General features: G+C 37.6%; 1 pseudogene; it reads right to left on the reverse strand.

The window, feature by feature from the left end:
• Nucleotides 1-18,696, reverse strand: part of LOC149200768 (disease resistance protein Roq1-like) — a 38,543-nt pseudogene extending 19,847 nt beyond the window's left edge.
• Nucleotides 18,697-19,259: the final 563 nt, after the last annotated feature.

Raw genomic sequence — 19,259 nt, forward strand, 5'->3', positions numbered from 1 at the left:
TAAAGATCAGTGAATCGTGGTAGATATGGGTACTAAACCAACAGGGGTGTTCGATGAAGAATGGAAGAAGTTGGTTCGGAAGGCAAACAGCACAATATGATTGTGTGTCTCAGATTCAGTATTGTTGAATGTATCAGGGGAAGCTATGAATAAAGCTTTGTGGGTCAAATTAGGGACTTTGTACCAATCTAAGTCTCTGGTGAATAAATTGTTCCTACGAAAAAAGTTGTATAACCTGAGGATGAAAGATAGAGACTTGGTGACAGAGCATCTAAATGCATTTAATACTGTGGTAAATCAGTTATTATATGTTGATATTAAAATTTCATATGAAGATAAGTGCATCAGTTTGTTGTGTTCTCTACTAGATTCGTGGGATAGTCTGGTTATTGCAATAGGTAGAAATGCAACTTCCTTGCAATTTGATGAAATAATCTCATCCTTACTAATGGAGGAGATGAGATGGAAAAATATGGAGAGCTAGAATGGTGATGCCTTGTCTGTACGGGCACGGTCCCTGAACATAAACAAAAATAAGTCATCCAGTGGGAGATCTAATTCTAGAGGGAGATCTAAGTCTCCAACAAAACATGTAAAGGTGGTGTGCTGGAAATGTGGAAAGGAAGGGCACTACAAAATGGAATGTAAATATAAAGCTCTTGACAAAGGAAAGGGATCTGATGATGCTCCTCCTGCAAAGGCGAAAACCAACTCAGATGAAGGAGGGGATGCGTACTTGGCTTCTTCAAGTACACATGTAGATCATGAGGCATGGTTGATTGAATTAGGTGCATCCTTTCACTTCACTCCCCATAGAGAGTGGTTCTACGAGTGTGAGAAATATGATGGTGGTGATGTCTTCTTGGGGAATGACAGGAAGGCTAGAATCATTGGTCACTGAAAAGTCAAGTTGAAGTTGCAAGGTGGAAGGATTAGAACACTTCTGGGTGTTCTGCATATTCCTACATTAGCCATAAATCTAATTTATGTAAGCAAGCTAGATGATGCAGGTGTAAAAACAGTGTTCGAGAAAGACACCTGCAAGATGGTTCGGGGAGCACTAGTATTGATGCGAGGAGTTCATATTGGAACTCTGTACAAGCTGCAAGGTAGAACTGTTATTGATGGGTGCAATAATTATGTGGTTCCTGAAAGTGGAGTAGAAAATATAGTGGTCTCTGGAGAAAAGACCATGCTATGGCATCAAAGGCTTGGACATATTGGAGAGAAGGGCCTTCGAATACTTCATGATAAAGGTATGGTAGAAGGTATGACTAATAGCTCTCTGGATTTTGATTTCTATGAAAATTGTGTATATGGGTAGCAGAATCGGGTGAGTTTCCCCTATAGTGGTAAGAAGGCGAAACAAATATTAGAGATTTTGCATAGTTATGTGTTTGGACTTGTGAAGGTTCCATCACTGGGTAAGCCTGTGTACTATGTATCATTTATAGATGACTTCTCAAGGAATACATAGATATATTTCCTCAAGAAGAAATATGAAGTCTTTGATAGGTTTAAAGAATTTAAGTCTCTGGTGGAAAACCAAACAGAGAAGAAGATAAAGGTGCTGATGACAGATAACGATGGAGAGTTTTGCAGCAAGGAATTTGAAGAATTCTGTAAGAAGTGTGGTGTAGCACGACAAAAGACTACTCCATACATACCTGAGCAAAATGGAGTTGCAGAAAGAATGAACAAGACGTTGATGGAAAGGGCAAGAATCATGCTCAATGGTGTCGAGTTAGGACATGAGTTATGGGCAGAGGCAGTGGAGACTGCATGTTACCTAGTCAACAGATCACCTTCATCAACGTTGGAGGATAAGACTCCATAAGAGGTATGGACTGGTAAGAAACCCTCTTTTTCACATCTGGGGGTGTTTGGATGTGATGCATATGTACATGTTCCAAAGAAGAAAAGAACAAATTTGGATAGTAAATATGAAAATTGCGTATTTATTTGGTATAAGGATTAAAGGGTTATAAGCTTTGGAACCCAGTAACAAGGAAGGTTGTGTACAACCGAGATGTGGTGTTAAGAGAGGTGAAATATATTATTAAACATGAACTTCCATAAAAGGTACCTGAGAAGATAGAGTTTGAGCTAAAGGAGGAAGAATCAGAATCTATAGCAGAAGGGGAATCAGAAGATGAAGAGCCACAAACTCTGGTTGTGAGAAGATCAGTTCAAGAAAGAATGCAACCAGAAAGGTATAGTCCATCTGCTTTTTGTTCAAAATTTTGCTTTATCTATTACTAATGATGATTCCAGAACTGTGAAGGAAGCAGTAGATTCAGAGGATGGCAAAATCTGGAAAGAGGCCATGGTTGATGAAATGGCATCTTTGCACAAGAATGAAGCATGGGATCTAGTGGAGTTGTCAGCTAGAAGGAAACCCATTGGCAGCAAATGGGTGTTCAAGAAGAAGACGAATGCAAAAGGAAAGGTGGAGAAATACAAACCTCAGTTGGTAGCAAAAGGTTATTCCCAAGTGTCGGGAATTGATTTTGGTGGTATTTTTTCTCCTATTACCAAAGTAGGTTCTATTAGATTACTTTTATCTGTTTCTACTACTTTTGATTTTGAGGTATAACAGGTGGATGTGAAGACAACATTTCTTCACAAGGATCTAGAAGAGGAGATCTACAAGAAGCATCCTGAAGGCTTTGTGGTGAAGAGTAAGAAATAACTAGTACGCAAGTTAAAAAAGTCTTTGTATGGGTTAAAACTACCACCAAGGATCTGGTATTAGAAATTTGATACATTTATACAGGGACTTGGCTTCACCAAAAGAAAATCATATCACTGTGTGTATTTTAAATTAATTGGTGATCGTGTTATTTATCTGGTCTTGTATGTGGATGATATGTTGTTAGTTGGAAATGAGAAAGAAATTATCCAGGATTTGAAGACTCAATTGTCCTCCAAATTCGACATGAAAGATCTTGGTGCTGCAAACTATATTTTGGGCATGGAAATTAAAAGAGATCGGGCAAAGAGGAAGCTCTGGTTAAACCAGAGGGAGTATGTTGAGACAATAATGCATAAGTTTAATATGCAAGATAGTAAACCGGTAAAGGTTCCTATTCTTGTAGGTGTGAAGTTATCTGCTGAAAAGTGTCCCAAGACACAAGAAGAGGAAGATGACATGTCTCGTGTTCCATATGCAAGTGCAGTCAATAGCCTAATGTATGCAATGGTTTATACTAGACCAGACATTGCACATGCAGTGGGAGTATTGAGCAGGTTTATGTCAAAACTAGGGAAGGAGCATTGGACAACAGTGAAACAGGTTTTCAGGTATTTGTGTGGCACTAGTGATTATTATTTGTGCTACCAAGGAAGACCATGATTGGAAAGAATATTGGATATTCATGGCTTTGTTAATGCAGACTACGTTGGAGATCTGGATCAAAGAAGACCTACAAGTGGGTATTTGTTTAACCTATTTGGAGGTGCAATCATTTGGATGAGTAAGAAACAATCTATAGTGGCACTATCAACTACGGAGGCAGAATACATGGAAGCCACTCATGCAAGCAAGGAAGTAGTCTAGTTGCAGAGATTGTGTTGAAGTATGGGGTTAGTGCAAGGATCTTTAAGGATACATTGTGACAGCCAAAGTGCAATTCTCTTGGCAAAGAACCTTGCTTACCATTTAGAGACAAAGCACATTGATGTTCAGTATCACTTTGTGAGGGATATGATAGAAGACAAAAAGGTGTTGCTGGTAAAGGTGGACACTTTGAAGAATTCTGCAGATGCATTGACAAAATTTGTGAGCTCTGAGAATTTCTCTTGGTGTAGAGAAACAATGAGCATTGCAAGGATGGATAAATAACTAAGCTCTCTCGTGGAAAGAAAACAACAAGTGGGAGAATGTTGGGTTGTGTTATATTCTTTCTATGACTAACTCCCCTAGTTAATCGGGGGGTTATGGGGGGGAGCAGAAGCCCACCCTATCCAAGAGGTTTGAGGGGGGTGGGTAGCCCCCCTCTACGGGGTCTGAGGCAGCACCCCGAGGAAAATATTTTTGGACCCTATATTAGGTGGGTGAACCTACCTATGGTTTTGTGCATTGTTTTCGTACATGGCTTTGGTCGCGATGGTTTTCGGTCCATGGTATTGGATGCTTCAGCATGTATATATATGTATTGTAACATATAAAAGGAAAATAATGAAAAATCAATTTGGTAGTCTTGGTTTTGGGATCCAGGGGAAAATCTTTGTGTATATGTGTTTTATGTGTTATTCTCTCGCATTGTTTATTTTTTGTTTTACAATTCATGTGCAGGTAATTTCTGTTGGCATTATGATACAGGTATGACATAAGTGTTGTCCTTGATGGCAACTCTCTCAGATGGAAGATCATAGTATAACATGTAAACAACAAGAATGAAGAAAGTAAGGTATACGCAGGTTCACTATAGACCAAGCCACATGTACACGCAGGTTAGCAGACCAAAAGGCACATATAGCATAGACATGCACTTTCATGGAAGGAAAGGCGCGTACATGTTGGAAAACTAATTTTTGGTCCGTGGTATTGACCCCAGGTCCAAGGTATTGCTCCTATGTGGTTTTGGACCATGGTATTGAGAGAGGCCTAAACCTATATAAGGAGAAGAAGATCATTAGGCCATAGTGCAAGCGTGCAAGTGATGAATATCTGATGAAGGGTGAGATCTAGTATGCAGGTTATGGGTATGTGATGCTTTGTTAAGGATGCACCTATGTGGCGAATGAAGGTTGATGAACTAGGACTATGAAGAATAAAATGCATTATCATTATATGGTATGATCATGAATAGATATGAATACTGATGCATGTCTTATCCTTTATATGTTATGGTCTGGGTATATCTAAAGTTGAAAATTGCAGCGTAGGTATAAGTAATTATTTTCATATCTGTACGCGATTTCCCTTTGGTGAAAGAGTGTATACACACTGGTTCGACATAGCCAAGTAGCGTATACATTATGAGATTTGATATTTGAGGTTGCTGTTGGTTCTAGTGGTCGTTGCAGAGTTCTGGGTTCTACTCTATGTTCTCATGACTGTGTTTTGATGACAGGGTTTTAGTGATTCAGTTGTTGGGTGATTCAGAGATTGATGATGCAAATATAGTTGATGGTTGTATTGCAGAGGTGATTGTGTAGTATTGATGGATGCATTTTGAAAATTTATGAAACATGGTCCTTGGAAGAAAAGAGAAGGTCGTAGCCTTCTGTAGGCCGGTGCCTATGTACTAGTAAATATATATTGGCTAGTACAAGAGCTAGGGGGTTATAGCTCCCTTCTAGTAGAAGCTAGAGAACAAGAGAAGGTTGTAGCCTTCTACAGGGGGTGCCTGCGTACTGGTATGAGTCTGCGCTAGTACAAGATTGTAAACAGGTTTTTCTTATCTTAAAGAAAACAACAACAGGTGGTTTTTGTCTCGCATTGGGTTTCCACCTTATATCATGGTGTTCATGTGTGCTTCTTATGTGTGATGATCTATTCTGTTTTACTGCACCTGTTTACTGTTTATATGGTTAATAATGTTCTGATGCACTCATATGATGAATTAACTGAATCATAAGTTTGTTGGATATACGCTAGTTGCATTAAACATAGTTGTGTATACACGTGGGTTGCCATAACTGAAGTAGCGTATATGAATCTGATAATGGAAATGAAAAGGTTATAGATTTGCTAATACTGATTCATCCCCCCACCCCCTTCTCATTATTATTTCCAACGATTTTTGTATGGGGTTAAAACCTACACTTATGATAAAGATTTGTTTGCCTTGGTACAAAGCATGAAGAAATGGAAGCATTGTTTGATGGGTAAGGAAACAACTATTCATACTGACCATAAACCTATGCAATATTTACAATTTCAAACCAAGCTACAACAAGATAGCCATTTCAAGTGGATTGTGGATGGGATTTATACAACAGCTCCATTTGGTAATTAGGTACAAGAAAGGTATATACAACAAAGTTGTTGATATGTAGTCAAGCCCTATTGTTAATGGATCTGTCATTCTTAAGCATAACTCAATCATGCATGAAATTTATATTGAACAATATGCTCAAGATGATGATTTTAAAGATGTTTATGCAACTTTGATTTAAGGCAATCATGTTGAAGAGTTGGATTATCATGTTCATAACAAGTTGTTGTATCATCTTGGCAATTCATGTGTTCCACAAGGTGAAGGAGTCAACATCATAAGGGAAGCTCATACTTCTCTTATTACTGGTCACCTTGGTGTAGGAAAAACAATTTCACAATTACATAGATATTGTTATTGGCCTCACATGAATGAAAATGTTTCAATATATGTAAGAGGAGGTTCTATGTGTGCTAATAGAAAGCCTAGCAGTAGGAAATTCGGTTTGTATCCTCTAGTTTCTTTCTCGTCCTTTGGTAAGTATTTCTATGGATTTTGTAGGAGGACTAACAATTTCAAAGAAAGGTCATGATTATTTGTATGTTGTTGTGGATCATTTCAGCAAAATGTGTGTGTTGATGCCATGTAAGAAACATGAACTAAAAAAACCACAAAGATGTTCTTCCAAAATGTATGGGTACACTTTGGGTTTCCCACTTCTATTATTTCTGATCAAGATTCTTGACTTTTTAGGAAATTTTGATCAAGTTTATGGGAATTGATGGACACCAAGTTGAAGAAGAGCACAACATTTCATCCAAAAATCGATGGCCAGTCAGATGTAGTGAACAGAACAATAGTACATATCCTTCGTGGATACTGCAACAAACATTTTAAGATTTGAGATGAACACTTACATTACATTTAACATGCCTAAAATAGAGCTAAGCATTCTTCAACTAAGACATCTCCATTCGAAGCAAGTTTGGGATATTTACCAAATATCCCTTAGATTTTATCTTTGGGAAAGATGTTGCGGTGACAAAGCAAAGCGCTTCATTAAACAAATTCATTTGGTGCATCTGATGGTAAAAAACAGTTGGAGAAGAGTCAAGCCAAGTACAAGGTGAGAAATGACAAGCATCGTGTTGACCACATCTTCCAGGTGGGAGATCAAGTTTGGCTATATATCAGCAAGGAAAGACTTCAAGGTGAAGGTAAAAAGCTCAAGGAAATCAGATATGGTCTTTTTATAATCTTAGAGAAGATTGGTAATAATGCTTTTCGATTATATTTTTCACCATACATGAAAATTTATGTCGTCGTGAATGTGGAAAATTTGAGATTATATGAGACTCCTATGATTGAATATCAAGGAGAGAATGTTCAGATTCTGTCCATATAATACTTTTCCCCTGAATACTTAGAATAATTGTAGCAAGATACTATTCTTGACAGGAGGATAAGAACTTCGCGCAGAGGCAACATGGAGTATCTTCGTGTCAGGCTCAAAGGAACTAATCCAAGTAAATCCAATTGGATTGAGATAAGAAAAGCGAGGGAGTTGTACTTCACTTACTTGCTGACTGAAACAAGACTTTTGGTAGTTCAAAAGCTTCTAGTGGGGAGGAATGATCTAGGGGATAAGAAAAATGCTAAAAAATGGAAGTACTCAAAATCACTCAAAACAAATGCCAAATCATCGTGTTTGTTGTCTTGTTTCTAACATTGCTTGAATCGCCTCAATCTGAAGTTGTATGAGAAAGTTATGATGTTCTGAAGTTTTTTCCAAATAACTAAAAAGTCAAATAATAGAGTTGACTGGGTTTCTGACTTGGCAATCCATATGATGACATCATCAACTAACTATGTATGGTACGATTTCAGACGAGCCAATCCCATGCTGACATGTGGAAGGGTCATACAAGTTGGGTTGGCAAGATCTTATTGGTTGGTGTGTTTTGTTTATGACCAATCATAGGCTACCATGTGGTGGATTCTTATTCGAAATTAATTTTTCAACAGGGCCAAAGGGCGTCGACAGGTTTCGACCCCTAGACCTTTGGCAAGCCATCACAACACCTTACTAGCACACTAATGCAATGGTTCTTAACATAACATTGTGGGAATTTTTATTTCAAATCGAGTAATGGCACATTTAGGGAAGAGGGGTCAAGTAGTTATACCTAGCCCCTAGTCTTATATGCCACCACACAACTAGTTGGGAGGAGCCGAAGACAGAGGGGTAGTGACTAGGCCCAAACCTTGGTTCTATGTGGTGCCCACAAGACCATCAGCAGGAGGCTACAACAGAGGGGGTGGGAGGATAAGCATCGATCCTCGGTCAAAAACAAACCCCATGACCAATGTTTGGAGCAACATAACTAAAATGGTGGGGACATGCGGCTAGCCTAACCCCTTACCATATGGGCCATATGACTGGCTATTGGGGCTAAAAATTGGGTGCTTAAGGGGTTATTGCTGGAGTTAAAGAGGTGACATTTTGTGCATTTTTCGGCAAGAATCCCATCAGCACTAGGCAAATTTGTCTTTCGTCAGGCAGGGAAAAGGTAGAATACATAGAATGGCTAGCCATTTTTGTAAAATTGTAGAACATATAACAAATATTGGTTTCAGCAAGCATATCTTGCTCATTTTCAACCTTTTTGAGCTCAAGAAGAGCTAGATAGGGGTTTTTGAGCATTCTAAATCCATTGGAAACACTATTTTTCTATTTGAGCACTATAAACTGATATAATTTCATATTTGAGCATATAATTGAAGAGGCCCAACATTGGAAGCTGGACCCAGAGACGTAGCCCAGGAAGGGTCAACTCCGGTATCAAATTGTTGTGTTGTGTTTCTTTTATAGTTCATTTTTCTTTGTTTTATTTCTACAAACTAAGCTAAAAGCACTAAGTTTATGTGCTTTTGCAACTTGATCCATCTCCCATAAGACATAGACTTGCAATTTTTTTTTAAGAAACCTTCAAGTTTTTAATTTCAGATCAACTGGTCATTCTATGAGTTAGCGAGAGTGTTTTGGTTGTTGCATGGTATCACTATGTAACAACATATGAATTACAAGTACTTTGAGGACTCCAGTCTCTTAGATCTAAATTTCTTGTATGTAACATCACATTCTGAATGAATAGAAAATATTTGAAATCTATTTTGATTTCTCGTGTGTAGGCTTAAATTACTCTCTATTATGCTATGTGATTTAGTCATTTGAATTAATTTAATACAGTATCCAAAACCGAATGGTTGGGGTTGTGCACTCTATAACAACAATTATGGTTTTGTAATTCATGTTTGCTTGTTGCAAGACCTTGGATTGTGTCACATCACTTAGTATTCTAAGAATGGAAACTTTCCATGCATAAATACTAGATTAGTTATATAAAATTTTCAAAGAAATATCAACATTAGTGACATGTTTCGTATGATGTGTTTAACCTTAAAATGTATAGGAACTTCCTCTCGAAGCTAAAAATAACATACTTTTCATTTTCACTTCCTCTCACTTTGTATCTGATGAGGTGGAAATTGATAGTGAACTACCAGTTTCAAAGTCATATTAAGTGAGTTTGAGCCATAGTCAAAACCAAAGCTAGTACTCGAAGCCTAAAGCTATAGTCAACCAAAATCAGAGTCTAAGATGTAACTAGAGACAAACTCATGTTCCATGAACAAAATTTCGTTTATGGTCATCCCAAAACCAACATTTGGTTTGTGGTCCTCCTTAAACCACCACTTAGTAGAAGACTTATTGCTTTTGCTATATAACTTGTAGTCATCTTCAAACCACCATTTCAATAGTTTGTGATTATCTTTAAACTATTATAAAAATCACTTCCATTTAGTAGAAGACATAAACTTCTAGCAAGATTAGAAATTTCTCTAGGAATTGAATCAAGCCAAGTTCTATAGTTGGTGACTAGCCTTAAACTACTATTGATAGAAGACTTTGGCTTGTACTACCTTTTTGATTTGTGATCTTCTTTAAACCACCACTAGTAGAAGACTCCGATTTTTTCTACCCCATTTGATTTGTGATCTTCCTTAAACCACTAGAATTATAGATCACATCTAGCCATTGGTTGTTATTTACCTTCATATTTCAGCTCTCTTCTTGGACTCAAATACACCCTTTGGGTTAAGGTAGGACTAGGGTAGGGGTGAATGTTGGGAACATAATCCATAGGGAATTATGTAAATTGTAATATTCACTTGCGCGGAAATTGAAAAGCCACAAGTGAACATCAAGAGTCATGAGAATTCGAAGAGACCTCTTCGGATATGAAACCAAGAGTCATAATCTTATGTATTTATGTGTATCACATGACTAATATTTTAATTTCATGTTTATCTAAAATTTCAAAAGGGCCAAATGAAAACATGAGAATAGAACCATCCATTGTCTTTGGTCCACACAATGATGGATATTTCTAATGGAAATAAATTCATAACCCTGAAGGATAAAATTAATGAGAAAAGACAAAAATCATACCCCTCCTAAAATGTGATGATAAAGGGAGGGAGATGGTTACATGGAAATTTCAATGTATTCATTGTTATTATAGTGAAGATATACTAAATTGATTTAAATTTTATCATTATTTTTAAAATTGTATGTACTCCCCCGATGGGCATGTAAATGTAGATGGAACGGGGCCCTTGGAGGCTACACCCACCACCCTGAGTACACACTAAGCATTTAAAGAGGGAGGACGAAGCTTTCCCTTGCATGCATGTGCATGTAGTATCACAGTTGGTGGTGGTTTTATTTAAGGTCTTCGATGGGCGATGAGACATTATGTGGTGAGTAGAGAGGAACCAAGGTAAGGTCCTTGGCCTCCTGGTGTAATTCCTTTGTTCATTTTGAGTGTGTGAGAATCTTAGTGTTGTGGGTTGTAGTGGGTTTCAAAGGTTGGAAAGGAGGTCATGTTGGCCAGTGTAAATTTCATTTGAATGCTTGGTGTTCCCTAGACGCCTAGTCTTGTTCATGGATGTCGGGAGATTACTTTCTAGAAGAGTTATTGGGGGCTTCTAGTCTCAAGTGCAATGTGGAATCTAAGGTTATTTATTTTCTATTCTTGGTTTCCTTATGTAGGTGTTTCATCGGGTCTAGGTATGTGTGTATAGGGGACAAATCTTTGTGTATGTATTTTCATCTTTGGTCTATGGATTCTATCTGGAGAAATTTATTAATTTGGCGTTAGGTTTTGTTTTGGGGGGTGCATTTATAGCTTAAGTTGGGGCTTGTGAGTCCTATTCGAAGTGAATTATGAGGGTCCTAAAATGTTGGGTCATTTCCATGGAAGGATGAGCATTGGTTGTCGAATTCATTGTCTGGTTGCACACTCTTGGTTTGTGAAGTCATTTGGTATTGGTATTGTCTTTCTCTTGTTCAATGGTTAATGGGAAAAGGGTCTTGGTCGAGGAAGTTTCATCCCTTGTCTCAATCAGTGGGTCTTTTGTAAGGTTTGGGTCACATGTCTGGAGCTTTTGTGATGATTTGGTCTACTGGTATCATGGTCTTGTAGGAGGTGGGTCACATCCATTCTCTTGTTTTTTGCAGGTAGATGCATTCATAGAAGTTGCAATAAGTGTGCCCCCCGAGTCTCAGCTATGTCGCAAAGATAGAGAATGGGGTGCAAAATGGGGGGAGGTGGAAGAGCTCAGCTAGGGAAATGAGGCGTGAGACTTTGTGCCCATGACTTGGCTGCCACATATTTCAATTTTGTTTCACCAAATACTTGGAAGGAAATTTGTAAGCTTGAGACCCAAGTGAGGGGAAAAAGACAATACTTTTCGGATTCTGAGCTTTTGGAGGACATGTCGTCTTGGGTTCCTGACCTTGGGTATACTAGGGGAAGGAGGAAGAAATAACTAAACTATGTGGATCTTCGTTGGCAAATGAAGACCTTTTTGGGCCTGGTGTTAAAGGATAAGCAAGTGGAGAAGTACAATGCTTTTGCATCCCTGGAAGACATCAAGAGGCTGCTCAGAAATCAAATGTTTTTCTTGGATAGGATTGACTCCCACCTGGCGCATGTGGAGAGCCATATTTCTGTGATTCAGATGGTGGGGACCTAATGGATCCTCCTGGTTCTAGTGCAAGGACTTCGACAAATATTTCGTCCTCAGATATTGATCATTGAGCATAAATGGTAGGTAGTGCATTATGTTGGTCTTCTGGTAGTTATTGGTCTGTTTATGTAGGGAAATTGTTATCTCTTTTGGTCTCCTTTTTGTGTCGGCATAGGCCGGTTGCGACGTTGTGATCTTCGTGGTGGTTCTCGGCTCGTTTTGCAAAGAAATCGTTATTTATTTTGAAATCCTTTTTTATGGAAATGGTTGGATGCGACAATTTAGTCTCAATTTGGTTGTTTATGTACTGGTCATAGTAATTTTTTAAGGTATCTTATGTTTGAATTCTGGTGGGATCTTTTGTTGTTTGAAATTTGTAGGCGACATTTATACTTGGGTAGTCTATTTGTTATTTATGTATGGGATAGTTGGGTAGCAAGACACTCCAATTCTAGCTTTGGCCTCAATGTAACCTGGTTATGGGAGTCTTTTGGTCCTCTGGTTGTTAATGGCAACAAGATGAGGAGAGGTTTTATCCTCCATGGTCACTTTTGAAATCCATGTAAATTTGTTTTCTAAGTACTATCATTTAACATTAATTCACACACACACATAAACTTCTTAAAATGGAGAAGGAAAGAGTTTAAATTAATCTTAACAAAATTAATATAATCAATTCAACCTTGAAAATTCATTGTGTCTAGTTCAAATGGTTGAAAGGATAAATTGTTACAATCTCTATCCAAGCTCATATCTTATTTATGACATGATTAATCTTCACGATGACCTCATAAATTAAGAATGTAAAAGATTGAGAATTACAAACATTAAAAGAAAAAGAATTATTGGAATTGCAAATATCAATTTTTGAGATACCTTGTAGCTGAAAGGATAAATTATTATGATCTTTATCCAAGTTGAATCTTATTTATGACATAATTACTCTTCATGATGACCTTGTAAATTAATAATTTAAAAGATTGAGAATTAAAAATATTAATAGAAAATGAATTATTGGAATTGCATATATTAATTGTGGAGATACCTTATTAGGCTCACTTGCAAATTTCACCAAAGAATATATAATTAGATGTTAATAATAACTGGTTGGAAAAACTAAAATTTTAAATATTCATTAAATTAAATATTTAATTTTTAGTTTATCCTTTTGTAAATGATTAAATTCTAATATGTGTGTGTGTGTGAGAGAGAGATGAAATATATACAAAAATAAAATATTATTTTAATTCTTCATATTTTTAAACATTTGTTTTATTTCTATTTTTAAATTCATTTGTTCTTTCTTCTTCTTCTTCTTCTTATTATCTAATTTTAAGGTCACGGGCAGGCCAAATACCAAATTCGTGTATGAGACCCCTTGTTTGGCCACCTCAACCCAACCATTTGATTGCTAAGTCTACGAAGGCATACATACTCCTGCGACCTCTTAGGAGGAAACATACATACTTTTGATACAAAAAGGTTAGATATCAATGTTATCAATATTATTTGCAGAAATTGAATTTATGTGAGAAGAATAACAATCATTCCTCACAATCACTTGATAACTCAATTATATTAGATAAATTTGCATTCCTTAAAAATAAAAATAAAAGAACCAGCATAAATCCATCTTAAGTATGGATCTAACATGAGCCGAGAGGGATCAAATTTCTTCACGAGTGAACTTTTTTATAGTGCAAAATAAATTGTGTTGTTTTTCATCATATTTTTGAATGCTAAATAAATTATCTGTAGGAGAAACTAAAAATGTTAATCATAAAACTTAATTTCTTTCCTATACATAGATACCGCATAAATTAGTTAACATAGATCTTCAAATAGTTTATTTAAATCTCTTGTTAAAATATTTTTGAAAAATATAAGATTTAAACGTCTCATTCACACATCTTTTTTTACTTCTAATTACTTTACAACGTATTCATTTTTTTTAATTATAGCCAACATTATTTTTTTTTATTTAGAACATAATTTTTATTTTAACTAGGCATGGAGGGACAAACTTACACATCCCCTCACATTGGGTTGTAGAATGAGCCTTGCGGCTCAAAAATAACTTAATTTAAACCACATTAGTTGGTTCCAAAGGTCAACCAAATCCTAACAATGTGATTAATCCCAAAAACTAATATCTACATTTTGGATCACAAAAGTCTTAGATCTAACTTAATTTAAACTTATTATGATTTAAATATTTTTTAATTGTTTTTATTCAAAATTCAATTAATTTTTTTAAAATTTTGTTGGAATTGTAAAATTGTTGATTGAAATTGTATAATTTAAAATAGTAATTTTTTTTTCTAAAATATTCCATGTATTAATACTTTCAAAAATATAATTTCATTTTGACCATATAAAAAAAATCTAATTATAATCCTTTGAAAAAAAATCCAAATCCTATAATAATCAAATTTTCTCTAACCATATTTCCAAAAAAACAAAACCAAAAAACAAATCTTATAAAAATCCAAATCATATAACAAATTTTTTATTTTTATTTTAAAATATAAATTATATAATATATATTTTCTTTTTATTTTGTAAAAATTCAAAAAAAAATACCAAATTTAATAAATATTAAATTAAAAAACCTAATAAACAACTTTTCATTTAATTATTTAATTTTTTCAAACCAACCTAAAACTTTTTATTTAAGCCACTCTTGATATTCTTGTTAAAAAACCTTTAAAAAATCTTAAAAGTCTTAAAATTTTATTAATATAATTTTTTTAAATACATTTTATATTCATATAATAAAAAACTATAAAAAAAAAGACAGATTTGGAACCAACATGAAACATGATACAAATTCAAAACTGTACAAAATTTCGCTAATATAATATTTTCAAATGCATTTTATATTCATATAACCATAAATAATTAACAAAAAAAAAACATACAAACATGGGTAAGACTGCCAAACATTATCACCCAATCAGAAAAACCGGGCGTGCCGCTGATTGACTTAATACCACAACAGTGCCGTTTGGGACATTTCCAACGACCTCAAAATGCTCAACGTTGGAGTCCCATAAAGTTTCCAACCTAGCGTGGGAGACTCTGCATAGTAAAGACTTTGGAAACCCGTCAAGTTCCCAACTGACTCTGAGAGCTTTGGATGGTCTGCACAGTGGAGAATATACCCAAGTTCTTAACCGAGTCTGGTAACGTCTGCAGAGCAGAACACCGGCCCAAGTTAAGACTTTGGAGGCCCGTCAACTTCCCCAACGAGTCTGGCAGCGTCTGCAAAGAGGAACACCCGCCCAAGTAAAGACTTTGGAGGCCCGTCAACTTCCCAAACGAGTCTGGCAGCGTCTGCAAAGAGGAACACCCGCCCAAGTGAAGTTGTCGGAGGCTCGTCAAGTTGCCAAACCACTCTGGGAGCGTCTGCAGAGCGAAGCACTGGCCCAAGTTAAAAAATTGGAGGCCCTTCAAATTCCCAATCCAATCTGGAAGTGTCTGCAGCGTTTGCATAGCATAGCATCCGCCAAAGTGAAGACGTTGGAGACCCGTCAAATCCCCAATCGAGTCTGGGAGAGTTTGCATAGCAGAGCACCCTCCCAAGTGAAAACGTTGGAGACCTGTCAACCTCCCAACCGAGTCCGGGAGCATCTGCAGAGCGGAGCACCCGCCAAAGTCAAGATATTGGAGGCCGATCAAATTCCCAATTGAGTCTGGGAGTGTTTGCAGCGCGGAGCACCCACTCAAATGAAAACTTTGCAGGCTTATCAAGTTCCCAACCGAGTCTGGAAGCATCTGCAGAGAGAAGCACCCGCCTAAGTGAAAACGTCGGAGGCCCGTCAAGTTTCCAATCGAACCTGGGAGTCTCTGCAAACGAGAGCATCCGGCCAAGTCAAGGCTTTGGAGACCCGTCAAGTTCCCAACCGAGTCAGGCAGCCTCTGCAGAGAGAAGCACCCACCTAAGTCAAGCCTTTGGAGTGCCGTCAAGTTACCAACCGAGTTTGGGAGCGTCTGGAGAGTAGAGCACCCGTCCAAGTCAAGACTTTGGAGTCCTGTTAAATTCCCAACCGAGTCTGGGAGCGTATGCAGAGCAAAACAGCTGCCCAAGTCAAGACTTTGGAGAGCTGTTAAGTTCCCCAGTGAGTTTGGGAGCGCCTGCAGACTGCAGCAATACCTTAATGCAAGGTGTTTTAAGGAATCCATATGACATAATTCATTTGGCAAAATTTCTAGGTGACTCTCCCACAAGACAAATTTTTGGAGGTGCTTTAGCGTTCCAATAGACTTTGGAACTTTTGAAAGGGGAGCACGAATATACAACTCCCTCAATTCTAGAGGTGCCTGCAATGTACATTAATAAAATGGGTTCGACACTGTAAATGTGAACATTCTGGCATTGTGGTATGCGAAGACAATTCTCAAGTGCAAGCAATTTTTATAATTTGGAGAAAAACAAAACAAAAATCTGTTTCAAAGAAAAAAGAAAAGATTACCTGGGATTCATGTTGCCACAGTGTTTGCAGGTGGCTCACCTTCTGTATATATAAAACTCGTAAAGTTTTTAGTGAAATCCAGGAAGGTAAGGACGAGTACGGGCAATTCTCCCAGCGGAGATATATTAGTTGTGGTACCTGCCCAGCCCGGAATAGGCGTTCAACAAAATAACCTTCAGCCCTAAGCAGCTTTAAGCTGCTTAGGTTGAAGCTGTCCGCAAGGGTTTCCAAAGATTGTTCAGAGACATTTCCGTGAACCATGCTAATTCCACGCACCTGAATTGATCACCTCGAACTGTTAGAAACAAGATGGTCAATCTTGCAAAGTTGTAATACTTCAAAACTTCAAAGGATTAACGCAACTTTATTTTGAAGCCAGTTGAAATCTACAAAATACTTACAGGAGATCGCGTAGAAAGATTATGAAGAAAGCTGTCAGTCAACCACCAAAGCCGAAGCTCAGGAGTTTCCTTTGCGAGATCTCTGCCAAGGTCTCTAACCTGGTCGTGCATTCTTATACAGTTTTCACTGTCGAACTCGATAACGCATCTGTTCTCTAGGTTACGAAGACCCAGCCATCCTTCCCAACCGGATCCGTCCAATATTCTGATGATGGTATCCCTGTGTTCTCCAATGAAAAAACAGGAAATGTCTAAGAATATCTGCTTTTCCTCTTTATCCAGGGCGTCATAACTAATTTTTAGTGTGCTTTGAATATCGCTGGGAAGTATTTTGGAGATTTTGTGCAATTGCGCTCTCCAATATTCTAAATCATATTTTCCACAAAGAAGGGCTCCCAGCACTTTAAGAGATAAGGGCAACCCATTGCAGACATCCAAAAACTTTTCCACCACCTCCTCAAATCCCAACGCAGGACGGGGCTGACCAAAGGCATGGGAGCAAAAGAGTTCTTGCGAGTGCTCTCGATTTAGGCCTTTCAGCGTGTAAATAGAGGACTCTGCGATCCCTGAGCTTCTGAGCACGTCTTTATTGCGAGTTGTAATTAAAATTAAGCTTCCTGGATGAATAGTATCTTTAAGTGGGGAAAATAATGCATCTAGTTGATTAATATGATCAACATCGTCTACAACAATGAGAGCCCGCTTAGAAAAAGAGATATGCCTTTTGAAGGCCCCCATGCCTTCATCAATGTTGTTTATATGTACATTTGAGAGACTCAAACGGTTAAGAAGGTTACTCTGCAGGGAAAGCAAATTTCCTGATCTGACATCAGACAAGAAGCAAGATCGATCGTAATTTGACATCTCCCGATTGAATAATTCTTTGGCGATGGTCGTTTTTCCGATTCCGCCAAGACCCGCAATTCCCACAACACTGGGCTTCCCGCTTTGCCGTTGCAGTGACACTGTGATGTCCACATCCTTTAGTTTTTCAAACAGGCCAGTTGGATATTTAGCGACATTCAGAAGTGGTCTGCGAACTTTTTTCAGAACTTGTTCAACGATCTCATCAACGAGCAGTACTTCGTCACTGAATAATATCCACAATAAATGTGTGTCTGTAAGGAACGCCTAAAAGATATCGAAATCCTTATTAATCCACAAAATTAAAGCTAACAAGGGAGAAGCAGGGGCGCTCTTACCATTACACGCTTTCAGGTCAATGCCGCTTGTGTCTGCTACAGTAGAAAGGGCATTCCTCCATTTCTCAATAGTTTTCGAGTTATGCCGTGGCCTCTTTGTATTGGTTTGAGGATCTATCGTTGTCTTCTTTTCCAGCATGCACAGGGCTCGAGCATACGCTCCATTTTCGTCCTCTTTACACAGAAGGATACACCGGATTATGCTCAGGGCTCGAGCATAAACTCCATCTTGGCTCTGCGTCCACCGAAGTTCCCAAGGATTGACATGATAAAAGACGGGAATAATTGTTGAGCCCGACTCCAACATCAATACTAATTCGTTGAGACACCAACTAGATTCAGCATATCTTGGAGAAAAAATTGCAACATGGACCGTGGCAGTTCGAATCGCCTCTTCGATTTGAGAAGTTATGCTATCTCCCTTTTCCAATTCTGGTTGGTCCAAAAGTACTCTTAATCCATGTTCTTTCAGGCGATGGTAGATATGCTTGGCGAGGCCTTCCTTCACGTCAGGACCACGGTGATTTATGAATACATCAAAAACATAGCTGCGGCTATTGCCCTGTGATATGGATGTGGTGGAGGATGCCGAGCAAGTAGCGTCACCAACTGTTGTCGAGTTAATCATATCTGCCATTGGATATAGAATAACAGAGAAGCAATAACCAAAATGTGTTACAGATATTGGGGAATGTGAGCTCAACCTCTATATTTTCGACTGAACTCCAATGAAGTTACCAGCTGCACCTTTGCTACTCTGTCTGTGTATCAATACCTAGTTATTTAAAATATTGAATACTAGTGTATAGGGTTGCTTTCTGTAATTTTCAAGTCGCCATATTATCCTCTTCTTTCTTTTATTATTAAATTATTTTTGAATGAATTGGATGGAAATTGAACCGTGGAAACATGAACTTCCGACCACAGTTTATATTATTGCATCGTGTTTATTTTTTTCCACAGATGTTACCTATCCTTGTACATTAAAACCTTCAGCACACAAGAAACACCCGCCAACATAAAATATGTCTTATTTACACTTTTCTTTTCAAAAACCTTATTTAGCCTTATTTACACTTTACTCTGCAAAACCACCGGCATCCACCAGAAGAAGCTAAGAGGAAGTAGACGTACATGCACAACAATGTCACAGTTACAGATTTATTAAATTTTAGTTATTAAGTTTGGAATTTGGATTTT

The sequence above is a fragment of the Pinus tabuliformis genome, chromosome 2_1 (genome assembly GCF_031772625.1).
Source record: "Pinus tabuliformis cultivar Carrire ecotype Pingquan chromosome 2_1, CPIR1, whole genome shotgun sequence".
Lineage (NCBI taxonomy): Eukaryota > Viridiplantae > Streptophyta > Pinopsida > Pinales > Pinaceae > Pinus > Pinus tabuliformis.